General features: G+C 38.4%; 1 protein-coding gene across 2 annotated transcripts in view; it reads right to left on the bottom strand.

The window, feature by feature from the left end:
• The window catches only part of PPL (periplakin), a 56,013-nt gene that overhangs the window by 24,481 nt on the left and 16,104 nt on the right, over positions 1 to 15,428 (bottom strand). The window lies entirely within an intron of this gene.

The raw sequence follows: 15,428 nt of genomic DNA, 5'->3' as shown, positions 1-15,428 counted from the left end.
GACGGGCACGCTGCCAGCTCATTAGCTGGTGACTCATTCGGCCTTTTGTATTACTTTCCAAACTATGTGTGCGTCTAAGCCAAGGGATCAGGCAAAAGCAACAAAGATGTGTGCTCAGCCCTGTTCTGTGCTCCAACGGACTGCTGTTTACATGGGACTGCCCTGTCATTCCTCACATGTACGCCGCCGCCTCCCATAGGTGTCCCATCCCAAACCATACAGCAATGGAGCCATAGGGGGTGCAGAGGTGGAGTTACACCTGGAACACCCCTCTGGTAAATAAAAGGGCAGCAGAGCTATAACTGGCATAGCAACATCAAAATGATGCCCCCTACTGGTGCAGACCCTTGTTTGCACCTCCTCCAAGCAACCCTTGACTCTAATAGCAGTGACTGGACACAAGAGCTTACAATCTATAGGCTTGGAGGACCTCGCCGTCCCGGCACTGTAGAGGTTAACCCCTTGATGGGACAGGCGGAGTGAGTAGGAGTTCCTGAGTTCAGTAAATAAGTTAATTAAGGAATGTGAAATTAATAAGGGGATTCCACCCTCTTTCTCCTCCTATAGACGGACATCACGTCTCTGGCCACACGGATGGAAGATCCCGCAATCAATGTCAGACAGATCATCCAATACTAGTGACATCACGAGGCATGAGGCGCATGGTGCCTCATGTATGAGGAGAATCGTTGATATGATATGGCAGCCCATCAAACATCTGTATGACGTAGCAATACGAATTAAAGAGGTTTCCCAGTTTCGAATATATTTGTGTTTTCAAGATCTCTGCTTGCTGCTAGTGAATGAAAAACATTCTTGTTTACATCCAGTGGCTAAAAAACCTAAAGTCCTAACGTTCTCAGTTTGTAACAATTGTATCCACTCTACACAATCCTCTGAGATAAACCGTCTAAAAACCTGCACTGATACATTGTAACAAACCCTCAGAATAGGAGACAGATTTGTGCTGCTGTAGTGGACGTATAGCTCGGCTTAAAGGGCAACTCCACAAAATCCTTAACATACGGGGGGGGGACTGCGGTTAAGACTGATACTCCCCTCCCCCATATCACGGCCACAGGGGTCCAGGAAGCTGAGATATGAGGAGCTGTTTGCAGGGTCCTCACACTGGAGCTAGCTGGCCCTGTGCTGCCCGTCACGTGGAGGGAACATGCCGGTCACTGGGAAGTTTTTGAAAAAAAATTCCAAATTTTGTTTTCGGAGGAGGCAAACGTCCCCTCACCTGCAGCGGTAACTTAGTCCTAGAAATGCAGCGACTCTCCATCTGATCCTCCTCTTAGAAATCACACCCCGCCTGACCATGAGATCTCAAGAATGTTCTCCCAGAACACGGGTTTTTAGCCAAAAGTCTTTCCCTGACTTGTGTAACATCTTAAAGCCGCCGTCCCATAATGCACCTGTCATCTTTACAATATTCTTCAAAAAGCCGCCAGTCAATTCACTGGGAACCACAAAAAAAATGGTATTAATCTGGCAGTAGTGGGATTGATAAATGCCGGATTATTAAAAATAAATTACAGCCCCAAATAAAATGCGGACATGAAATCTGCTCCTGTCATATCCAGAGTCTCATCATCTCTAATCTGAGGGCTGCTTAGGATAATGTGAGATTCAAGATTATTTTACAATTTGTTATGGCGAAAACAAGTGGCAGCCTATAAAAATTCTGGATTATTATATTACGGATTAGATAGATAGATAGATAGATAGATAGATAGATAGATAGATAGATATGAGATAGATAGATATGAGATAGATAGATAGATAGATAGATAGATAGATAGATAGATAGATAGATAGATAGATAGATATGAGATAGATAGATAGATATGAGATAGATAGATAGATAGATATGAGATAGATAAATAGATAGATATGAGATAGATAAATAGATAGATATGAGATAGATAAATAGATAGATAGATAGATATGAGATAGATAGATAGATAGATAGATAGATAGATAGATAGATAGATAGATAGATAGATAGATAGATAGATAGATAGATAGATAGATAGATATGAGATAGATAGATAGATATGAGATAGATAGATAGATAGATAGATAGATAGATAGATATGAGATAGATAGATAGATAGATATGAGATAGATAGATAGATATGAGATAGATAGATAGATAGATAGATAGATAGATAGATAGATATGAGATAGATAGATAGATATGAGATAGATAGATAGATATGAGATAGATAGATAGATATGAGATAGATATGAGATAGATAGATAGATAGATAGATAGATAGAAGATTCCACAGCTCCTTTCCTTTTTCTGTGATCTGATTGGCTACATGATCTTCTATACCTGCTCACTTCTTCCCTGCTGCGGTCACCTGATTGGCTATAGTGTATTCTATCCCCGCCCACATGGGGATACATGGTAGATATGGACAGTATATAAACACTCAGTCTATAATCTAATGTATTTGATGATCTAATTCTCTGTAATTCCAGAACTCCACGGCTATAGGAACACGATGAAATATAATATAAAGAAGTCGTCTATAGCGCCAGGTGGCGTCACCCTCCGCAGCACATAATAAATATAGTGTCAGATGACAGCTGTACCTGCAGCAACCTGCACTCAGCACAGAAATGTCAGATCAGATTTGCTGCAGGGAAAACATTTTAATATGAATAAAAAAAAAAAAAGTGAAAAATTAGTTGAAGAATTTCCAGTGACTCCCAAGGCTACAACTACACGAGACACAAGACTATCCAGCTCTGTTGTGGGTATTCCCCTACTGCATGCTGGGAAATAAGTGAAGGAAAACAGACAATTTGCACTTGTGGACAATTCAGTGGAGAGTCACATTAGACAATTGCATATAAAGCTGTTCCATAGAGCAGGGCAGCAGCCTCCTTGTAGACCAGTGAGCCTTAACCTGTGACTCTCCAGCTGAAACTACAACTCCCAGCAGAAACTCACACCTTGCAGAAACTGCTGTAGACAGTCACCCCGGCAGAAGTCTGTTTAATTTTACCAGGATCTATCATTTTATTTTTCTTTAAAAAAAAAAAGAAGAAAGGATTCTAGGAAATCTTCTTAGAACGTCTGCAGTGGAGGGATGGGGCAGGCTGCAGAGAAGAGAGGGATGGGGCAGGCTGCAGAGGAGAGAGGGATGGGGCAGGCTACCGAGGAGAGAGGGATGGGGCAGGCTGCAGAGGAGAGAGGGATGGGGCAGGCTGCAGTGGAGAGAGGGATGGGGCAGGCTGCAGAGAAGAGAGGGATGGGGCAGGCTGCAGAGAAGAGAGGGATGGGGCAGGCTGCAGTGGAGAGAGGGATGGGGCAGGCTGCAGAGGAGAGAGGGATGGGGCAGGCTACCGAGGAGAGAGGGATGGGGCAGGCTGCAGAGGAGAGAGGGATGGGGCAGGCTGCAGTGGAGAGAGGGATGGGGCAGGCTGCAGAGAAGAGAGGGATGGGGCAGGCTGCAGAGAAGAGAGGGATGGGGCAGGCTGCAGTGGAGAGAGGGATGGGGCAGGCTGCAGAGGAGAGAGGGATGGGGCAGGCTGAGAGAGGGGTGGGGGCAGGCTGAGAGAGGGATGGGGCAGGCTGAGAGAGGGATGGGGCAGGCTGCAGTAGATGAACGGGGTGAACTGAACAAAACAATTCACTAACATCGGTAAATGTGATGAGACTTTTAGAGCAAATACTGCAACAACCATTCTGAGCACAAATGTGCGGCCAGGGGCAGAAGTAGCAGCCCTGGTGCTTGAGGGGGCTTGAAAGCCCCTCCGCCACATAACAAACCCCAGAACCTTTAAGTTACTGTGTGTGGCACTTAATCGAATAAAGGTCCTTTTTTTCCTTATCTAAGAAATTCTGCAGCAGCTGCGGTGCGTGATACACGGTTGTTTGGCTTCTGCTGAGCCGCATAGTAAACACTTCAGCTGCTGCAGAACCTCTTCATGGATATAAAGCTCACCTCTTCAAAAAGAGGGTCTGCAGCAGCTGAGGTGTTTACTATCATAGACCAATATAAAAGCACTTGCCTTGCTGCCTCCACAGTCGCTTCTAATATTCGTATAATGTACAATAGCCATTATGCAAACCCGATCCCTCTGTGCGTAGGGAGCGTCAGCCTATGAGATGTGTTTATATAAAGATCCTGCTGATCACACCCGATACTGACAAGCACAAAGATATGGAAATGACGGATTATCACTGCCACAGTCAGGAGCCTCCGAGAAGCTGAAGAGAGAAGATCGTCATGACACTGGCAGGTTGCGGCCTGTACAAAGAATTCTTCTCTACATATTTAGGGATTAACTTTACTGATGATATTCAATAAAAAAAAGACTGAAAAGGAAAAATCATCTCCCCAGAGCCTGTCAGCGTCATGTATCCACACACCTATAGTCATAAATCTAATATTATATATAACAAACAGCAAAAGCACGGATATCCAGCATTGTGTACCTACAAAAACATACTATAATACTGCCCCCTATATAAAAGAATATAACTACTATAATACTGCCCCCTATATACAAGAATATATCTACTATAATACTGCTCCTATATACAAGAATATATCTACTATAATACTGCTTCTATATACAAGAATATAACTACTATAATACTGCCCCCTATATACAAGAATATATCTACTATAATACTGCCCCCTATATACAAGAAATATAACTACTATAATACTGACCCCTATATACAAGAATATAACTACTGTAATACTGCCCCCTATATACAAGAATATAACTACTATAATACTGCCCCTATATACAAGAATATAACTACTATAATACTTCTCCTATATACAAGAATATAACTACTATAATACTGCTCCTATATACAAGAATATAACTACTATAATACTGCCCCTATATACAAGAATATAACTACTATAATACTGCCCCTATATACAAGAATATAACTACTATAATACTGCCCCTATATACAAGAATATAACTACTATAATACTGCCCCTATATACAAGAATATAACTACTATAATACTGCCCATTATATACAAGAATATAACTACTATAATATTTCCCCTATATACAAGAATATAACTTATAATACTGCCCCCTATATACAAGAATATAACTACTATAATACTGACCCCCTATATACAAGAATATAACTACTATAATACTGCCCCTATATACAAGAATAGAACTACTATAATACTGCTCCTATATACAAGAATATAACTACTATAATACTGCTCCTATATACAAGAATATAACTACTATAATACTGCCCCCTATATACAAGAATATACCTACTATAATACTGCCTCCTATATACAAGAATATAACTACTATAATACTGCCCTCTATATACCAGAATATAACTACTATAATACTGCCCCATATATACAAGAATATAACTACTATAATACTGCCCCTATATACAAGAATATACCTACTATAATACTGCCTCCTATATACAAGAATATAACTACTATAATACTGCCCCCCTATATACAAGAATATAACTATAATACTGCCCCTATATACAAGAATATAACTACTATAATACTGCTCCTATATACAAGAATATAACTACTATAATACTGCTCCTATATACAAGAATATAACTACTATAATACTGCTCCTATATACAAGAATATAACTGCTATAATACTGCCCCTATATACAAGAATATAACTACTATAATACTGCTCCTATATACAGGAATATAACTACTATAATACTGCCCCCTATATACAAGAATATAACTACTATAATACTGACCCCCTATATCCTATATACAAGAATATACTACTATAATACTGCTCCCTATATACAAGAATATACCTACTATAATACTGCCCCCTATATACAAGAATATACCTACTATAATACTGCCCCCTATATACAAGAATATAACTACTATAATACTGTCCCATATACAAGAATATAACTACTATAATACTGCCCCTATATACAAGAATATAACTACTATAATACTGACCCTATATACAAGAATATAACTACTATAATACTGCCCCCTATATACAAGAATATAACTACTATAATACTGACCCCCTGTATACAAGAATATAACTACTATAATACTGCCCCCCTATATACAAGAATATAACTACTATAATACTGCCCCTATATACAAGAATATAACTACTATAATATTTCCCCTATATACAAGAATATAACTTATAATACTGCCCCCTATATACAAGAATATAACTACTATAATACTGACCCCCTATATACAAGAATATAACTACTATAATACTGCCCCCTATATACAAGAATATAACTACTATAATACTGCCCCTATATACAAGAATATAACTACTATAATACTGCCCCTATATACAAGAATATACCTACTATAATACTGCCTCCTATATACAAGAATATAACTACTATAATATTTCCCCTATATACAAGAATATAACTATTATAATACTGCCCCCTATATACAAGAATATAACTACTATAATACTGACCCCCTATATACAAGAATATAACTACTATAATACTGCTCCTATATACAAGAATATAACTACTATAATACTGCCCCTATATACAAGAATATAACTACTATAATACTGCCCCTATATACAAGAATATAACTACTATAATACTGCCTCCTATATACAAGAATATAACTACTATAATACTGCCCCTATATACAAGAATATAATTACTATAATACTGCCTCCTATGTACAAGAATATAATTACTATAATACTGCCTCTATATACAAGAATAGAACTACTATAATACTGCCCCCTATATACAAGAATATAACTACTATAATACTGCCCCCTATATACAAGAATATAACTACTATAATACTGCCCCCCTATATACAAGAATATAACTACTATAATACTGCCCCCTATATACAAGAATATAACTACTATAATACTACCCCTATATACAAGAATATAACTACTATAATACTGCCCCTATATACAAGAATATAACTACTATAATACTGCCCCCTATATACAAGAATATAACTACTATAATACTGCCCCTATATACAAGAATATAACTACTATAATACTGCCCCCCTATATACAAGAATATAACGACTATAATACTGCCCCCTATATACAAGAATATAACTACTATAATACTGCCTCTATATACAAGAATATAACTACTATAATACTGCTCCTATATACAAGAATATAACTACTATAATACTGCCCCTATATACAAGAATATAACTACTATAATACTGCCCCTATATACAAGAATATAACTACTATAATACTGCTCCTATATACAAGAATATAACTACTATAATACTGCTCCTTTATACAAGAATATAACTACTATAATACTGCCCCCTATATACAAGAATATAACTACTATAATACTGCTCCTATATACAAGAATATAACTACTATAATACTGCTCCTATATACAAGAATATAACTGCTATAATACTGCCCCTATATACAAGAATATAACTACTATAATACTGCCCCCTTTATACAAGAATATAACTACTATAATACTGCCCCCTATATACAAGAATATAACTACTATAATACTGCCCCCTATATACAAGAATATAACTACTATAATACTGCCCTCTATATACAAGAATATAACTACTATAATACTGCCCCTATATACAAGAATATAACTACAATAATACTGCTCCTATATACAAGAATATAACTACTATAATACTGCCCCCTATATACAAGAATATAACTACTATAATACTGCTCCCTATATACAAGAATATAACTACTATAATACTGCTCCTATATACAAGAATATAACTACTATAATACTGCCCCCTATATACAAGAATATAACTACTATAATACTGCCCCTATATACAAGAATATAATTACTACGCCCCTATAGAGATATATATATATATATGTGTGTGTGTACCGTATATATGAGTGCTTTTCCTAGTAATAAGCTGTATAACATTACCTCTAATCCATCATTCAGAGGGTGACTGGGGCCGCTCCGCTGGGTGTTGTCGGGTGCTGGGTCGGGTTGTGCATTAATGAAGTTAATTTTTGAACGGTTACAAACCCTTTACATATATTGAGGCTCCTTTCATTCTGACTTCTTAATGATCCAGACAAAACCTGTCCATTCACTTACAAGAATAGAGATAATGTCTCACTTTCTCCTGATGTCTTATCTCCTCCGTGTACTAAAAGTTACAAATTGAGCATCTGTCACTGTGATTGGCTGTCAGGGAGATTTGAGAGAGGGAAGGGGAGGAGCCTCTGAGTGACCAGATGACAAAGAAATAGCCCCATGAGAGGTAATATGGCTGATGAAGGACATCCCGTACCCCATAGGGCAATCTTTTCTGCTATCTATTTTGCTCAGTGTCTGCGGCTTTTTAGCTCTGGTCCTTATAGACACCGATTTCTGTCAGGATTAGTGTTGTCATGGAGACCTTGTTTGGATCCAAATTACCATCCACATCAATATCTACCTTCTGCCTGGTTTCAGTGGCGTATATGTGTGAACATTACACACTCACCATCAATTGAACCCAAAATCATAATTTAAGACTGAACCTGAAAACCGAATCACTCCATTGTATCTCAATTGTAATAAGCCACGCCCCTTTATGCACCAGCCATGGAAAATTGTAACTGCCGGCGGGTATGATATTGACGTAAATGGTGATCTAAAGCCCCACAAGGTCTCCATGACAACACAGCACTTATCAGACGAGGACATGTTGTCATCAGAATCTCTCAGTAGTGCAGCCTCAGGCTTCGGGCCTGAAACTTCAAGTGATCAGATCTCAGCCTAGACGTGAGATATTAAAAAACTGTTATCACATAAATGGTATTCACCAAAGCCGCTTTCACATGAGCATTATATGGGCGCCTTTCTGCACTGGTAATATGGCTGAAAGAAACCGGCCTAAAAGGACGTACTGTAGTCTCCTTTAAAGGACAATGAACCGTTTTTTATTCCTGTCACTTTCTTAGCAGGAAACAAATTAAATTGTAGCTCAGGAAACAATCAGCTAATTAAGATACGAATAAGAAGACATCGCGTTCTGTAACTGCACATGGAGAAGACGTAACCATCACTCCCAGGAATACATTATACATAGGAAGACGAAGCGCGTAAGTCTACAGCAGCACATCCCATCCCACAGTAGTCCTGATGCCACACTCCATGCCAGGCCGGGATTACTCCCTGGCAGGTAAACAACAAGACTCCTTACTGCCCCCCTCCCCCCACATACTGACAACAAACATAATTATCTGGGATGGTTCATGACTAAGGGGGAGAAATGATTCACACATCTGATCCTATAAATAACATACAATCTGCATGAAGGTAAAGTCAAGACTCGCCCAGTGAAAAACAACTGTAATAACTCCGCTGGTACACAATAATACATGCCAGGCGGGGCAGAGGGCATTGCTAGCAGTGGGCATTGCTTATCTGAACCAGGGTAGTCCGTAGAGGAATGTCTAGACTGGATACCAAAGGCAAAGCTATAGGGGGGTGCAGAAATAGCAGTCGCTCTAAGTAGGTCTAAAGGCCCTCCTGCCATAAAAGATGACAACTAAATGGTTCATGGGGTGGGGGCCCTGCTACAGATTTTTTCATTGGGGCCCGGAGGCTTCAAATTATTCCTCGGCTAGATAAAATTGTAACAAACCCTCAGATGTGAGAAGCGTTAGGTCTGTACAGGCTTTTTAGCCTCTGGATGTAAGCGAGAATGTTTCCGTTCACTGACAGCAAGCAGAGGTCTTGAAAACAGCGCTGGATCAAAACATAAAGTCTATTAGAAAGTTGTAGAACGGTTTATTGGAAGACGATTAAGCTCTATTTACATAAAGCGGGACGAGCTCCTTTAAGGCCGTAGTCACACATGAAGGTTGTGCGGCGGTGCAACTGAAATTTTCGTAAATTTTTGCATTTCACAATTTTGTGGGAACGTACAGCTTGAATAGACATCAAAGAGACAGAAGTGCCCGGTGTCATCTACAGCAGCGCTCCCGGCGCCAGTTCAGTCTCATTATTCATTTATGAGTAAACACCACAGCAGTGGAAACCTATGAATTAGGAACGTGCTCCGAGCGTGAACGAGACCAGCGTGAAAAGACAACGGTAATAACTCCGCCGGTACACAATAATACATGCCAGGCGGCGCAGAGGGCATTGCCAGCAGTGGGCATTGCTCATCTTAACCAGGGTAGTCCGTAGAGGAATGTCTAGACCGGATACCAGATGCGAAGCCATAGGGGGGTGCAGAAATAGCAGTCGAGAAAATTAGAAAAGCCTTTTCACTGTATATTAAAAATGTGAAAACCGATTTTCAATATCTTACTTGTAGAAAGAGATCTGATCGCCTGAAGTTACAGGCCCAAAGCCTGAGGCTGCACTACTAAAAGAGTGTGAAGACATGTCCCCTTGAGATTTCTGTCAGGTGCAGTGTTGTCATGAAGACGTAGTGTGGATACAAATCTCCAAATTGATCAATATCTACCTTACCTAGTGTCAGATATATATATATATATGTGTGTGTGTGTGTGTGTGTGTGTGTGTGTGTGTGTGTGTGTGTGTGTGTGTGTGTGTGTGTGTGTATTTGAATCCATAGAAGGTCTCCATGACAACACTGCAGCGGACAGTCAGAAGCGGACATGTTGTCATCAGAATCTCTCAGTAGTGCAGCCTCAGGCTTTGGGCCTGTAACTTCAAGTGATCAGATCTCAGATGTGGGTATATGTGTTGACATTGAGGTTGATGGTGACCAGGACTTTCGACGTCAACCTGATAACGCGTCTTTTATACACCATTGTCCTTTATGATCTAGACCAGTGGTCTCCAACCTGTGTCTCCAGCTGTCCGGGGATGCTGGGACTTGTAGTTTGTTTGTTTTTTACAACAGATGAAGAGCCATAGATTGGAGAAAGATAAGACTGCAACACAAAATTACATCCATAGACCCTCCTGTATATAATGATCGGATCTTTGTAAATCAGAAGGATTGTGGAGCTTCCAGCGGGTGGAACCAGAATAACTTGTGTAGGGGGTAACAGAGGGCCCAAGGCTAAAAGGGTGTAATGTCTGTGACAGCTGGTCCGACCTGTCCACCCCCTTGTCATTGACACCAGGAGACCTTGGAAACACCTTCAAGGACTCATCAATTGACCTTCAATCTTACAGCCCACCATAAACCAAAGCGTTCATCGTAGATTCCCTAACACTTACCAAATTTCCACCACAAGAAAATCTTAAAGAAACGCTCCAGGCAAATCTGATTGACTGTGTTATGCCTAGTACAGGCCTGAGGGGGCGGAGCATGACACACTCTCTTTAATGTTCTTTGAAATCCTGCGTCATCCCCTGGCCCTGCACTTGGTATAAAATAGTGTATCAGCTTTGCCTGATTCTTTTGAGCCGGACAATACATGGGTCAATCTGACAATGATGATGGTTGGTACACGGCCATACACAGCACAATGTCCGATTGTTCCAAATATTGTTTATGGTCATTTCTGCTCATGTATGTTCTTCTACAATAAATGATTTAACCACTAAAGACCGACCTAGATTAGTTATGAATTATTTATACAATATACCAATGTACACCATCCATAGAACTATACATAGTGCCCACATAATAGTACCAGTCATAGCACCCATGTATACCACCCATAGAACCATAATACTATACATAGTAGCCACATAATAGTACCAGTCATAGCACCCATGTATACCACCCATAGAACCTTAATACTATACATAGTGGCCACATAATAGTACCAGTCATAGCACCCATGTATACCACCCATAGAACCTTAATACTATACATAGTAGCCACATAATAGTACCAGTCATAGCACCCATGTATACCACCCATAGAACCTTAATACTATACATAGTGGCCACATAATAGTACCAGTCATAGCACCCATGTATACCACCCATAGAACCTTAATACTATACATAGTGGCCACATAATAGTACCAGTCATAGCACCCATGTATACCACCCATAGAACCTTAATACTATACATAGTGCCCACATAATAGTACCAGTCATAGCACCCATGTATACCACCCATAGAACCTTAATACTATACATAGTGCCCACATAATAGTACCAGTCATAGCACCCATGTATACCACCCATAGAACCATAATACTATGCATAGTGCCCACATAATAGTACCAGTCATAGCACCCATGTATACCACCCATAGCTTCTGTATCATAGTACTGCCCATTGGTACAGGACGACATTTTTATATATGGTGAGGAGCATATAGGTGGAGATCACACCTTCCTTGTCATAATGTGAGAGGTAATGTCTTGTGTGTGTCTTTATACCATGTCAGTAACTAGAAGTTGAAAAGGAAACTCCACCTGAAACCCTCTAGACATCCGACATGACCCCCCCCCCCCCCAATAACAGAAGACAAATACAATAGACAAATCACAATCAGCCCTCTGCTGCGTGTATGTCAACAAGGAAGGACTGTCATAGGGGCACGAAGGTGACATATGCTGTATATAGTGACTGCAAACCTAGATACCCAGGTTTTACCAGCATGCTCCATATCACTGTATACAAGAAGATGTATAACCTATACCAGCTCTACATATATAATTATATACAGAAGATTCCCAGGTTATACCAGCATGCCCCATATCACCATATACAAGAAGATGTATAACTTATACCAGCTGTACATATATAATTATATACAGAAGATACCCGGGTTATACCAGCATGCTCCATATCACTATATACAAGAAGATGTATAACTTATACCAGCTGTACATATATAATTATATACAGAAGATACCCAGGTAATACCAGCATGCTCCATATCACTATATACAAGAAGATGTATAACTTATACCAGCTGTACATATATAATTATATACAGAAGATACCCAGGTAATACCAGCATGCTCCATATCACTATATACAAGAAGATGTATAACTTATACCAGCTGTGCATATATAATTATATACAGGAGATACCCAGGTAATACCAGCATGCTCCATATCACTATATACAAGAAGATGTATAACTTATACCAGCTGTACATATATAATTATATACAGAAGATGCCCAGGTTATACCAGCATGCTCCATATCTCTATATACAAGAAGATGTATAACTTATACCAGCTGTACATATATAATTATATACAGAAGATACCCAGGTTATACCAGCATGCTCCATATCACTATATACAAGAAGATGTATAACTTATACCAGCTGTACATATATAATTATATACAGAAGATACCCGGGTTATACCAGCATGCTCCATATCACTATATACAAGAAGATGTGTAACTTATACCAGCTGTACATATATAATTATATACAGAAGATACCCGGGTTATACCAGCATGCTCCATATCACTATATACAAGAAGATGTATAACTTATACCAGCTGTACATATATAATTATATACAGAAGATACCCAGGTTATACCAGCATGCTCCATATCACTATATACAGGAAGATGTATAACTTATACCAGCTGTACATATATAATTATATACAGAAGATACCCGGGTTATACCAGCATGCTCCATATCACTATATACAAGAAGATGTGTAACTTATACCAGCTGTACATATATAATTATATACAGAAGATACCCAGGTTATACCAGCATGCTCCATATCACTATATACAAGAAGATGTATAACTTATACCAGCTGTACATATATTATTATATACAGAAGATACCCAGGTTATACCAGCATGCTCCATATCACTATATACAAGAAGATGTATAACTTATACCAGCTGTACATATATAATTATATACAGAAGATACCCGGGTTATACCAGCATGCTCCATATCACTATATACAAGAAGATGTGTAACTTATACCAGCTGTACATATATAATTATATACAGAAGATACCCAGGTTATACCAGCATGCTCCATATCACTATATACAAGAAGATGTATAACTTATACCAGCTGTACATATATAATTATATACAGAAGATACCCAGGTTATACCAGCATGCTCCATATCACTATATACAAGAAGATGTGTAACTTATACCAGCTGTACATATATAATTATATACAGAAGATACCCAGGTTATACCAGCATGCTCCATATCACTATATACAAGAAGATGTGTAACTTATACCAGCTGTACATATATAATTATATACAGAAGATACCCAGGTTATACCAGCATGCTCCATATCACTATATACAAGAAGATGTATAACTTATACCAGCTGTACATATATAATTATATACAGAAGATACCCAGGTTATACCAGCATGCTCCATATCACTATATACAAGAAGATGTATAACTTATACCAGCTGTACATATATAATTATATACAGAAGATACCCAGGTTATACCAGCATGCTCCATATCACTATATACAAGTAGATGTATAACTTATACCAGCTGTACATATATAATTATATACAGGAGATACCCAGGTTATACCAGCATGCTCCATATCACTATATACAAGAAGATGTATAACTTATACCAGCTGTACATATATAATTATATACAGAAGATACCCAGGTTATACCAGCATGCTCCATATCACTATATACAAGTAGATGTATAACTTATACCAGCTGTACATATATAATTATATACAGAAGATTCCCAGGTTATACCAGCATGCCCCATATCACTATATACAAGAAGATGTATAACTTATACCAGCTGTAGATCTATAATTATATACAGGAGATACCCAGGTTATACCAGCATGCTCCATATCACTATATACAAGAAGATGTATAACTTATACCAGCTGTACATATATAATTATATACAGAAGATACCCGGGTTATACCAGCATGCTCCATATCACTATATACAAGAAGATGTATAACTTATACCAGCTGTACATATATAATTATATACAGAAGATACCCAGGTTATACCAGCATGCTCCATATCACTATATACAGGAAGATGTATAACTTATACCAGCTGTACATATATAATTATATACAGAAGATACCCAGGTTATACCAGCATGCTCCATATCACTATATACAAGAAGATGTATAACTTATACCAGCTGTACATATATAATTATATACAGAAGATACCCGGGTTATACCAGCATGCTCCATATCACTATATACAAGAAGATGTATAACTTATACCAGCTGTACATATATAATTATATACAGAAGATACCCAGGTTATACCAGCATGCTCCATATCACTATATACAAGAAGATGTGTAACTTATACCAGCTGTACATATATAATTATATACAGAAGATACCCAGGTTATACCAGCATGCTCCATATCACTATATACAAGAAGATGTATAACTTATACCAGCTGTACATATATAATTATATACAGAAGATACCCAGGTTATACCAGCATGCTCCATATCACTATATACAAGAAGATGTGTAACTTATACCAGCTGTACATAT

The sequence above is a fragment of the Rhinoderma darwinii genome, chromosome 6 (assembly GCF_050947455.1).
Source record: "Rhinoderma darwinii isolate aRhiDar2 chromosome 6, aRhiDar2.hap1, whole genome shotgun sequence".
Classification (NCBI taxonomy): Eukaryota; Metazoa; Chordata; class Amphibia; order Anura; family Rhinodermatidae; genus Rhinoderma; species Rhinoderma darwinii.
The sequence above is the reverse complement of the archived record's forward strand: the minus strand, read 5'-3'. Positions and strand labels throughout refer to the sequence as shown.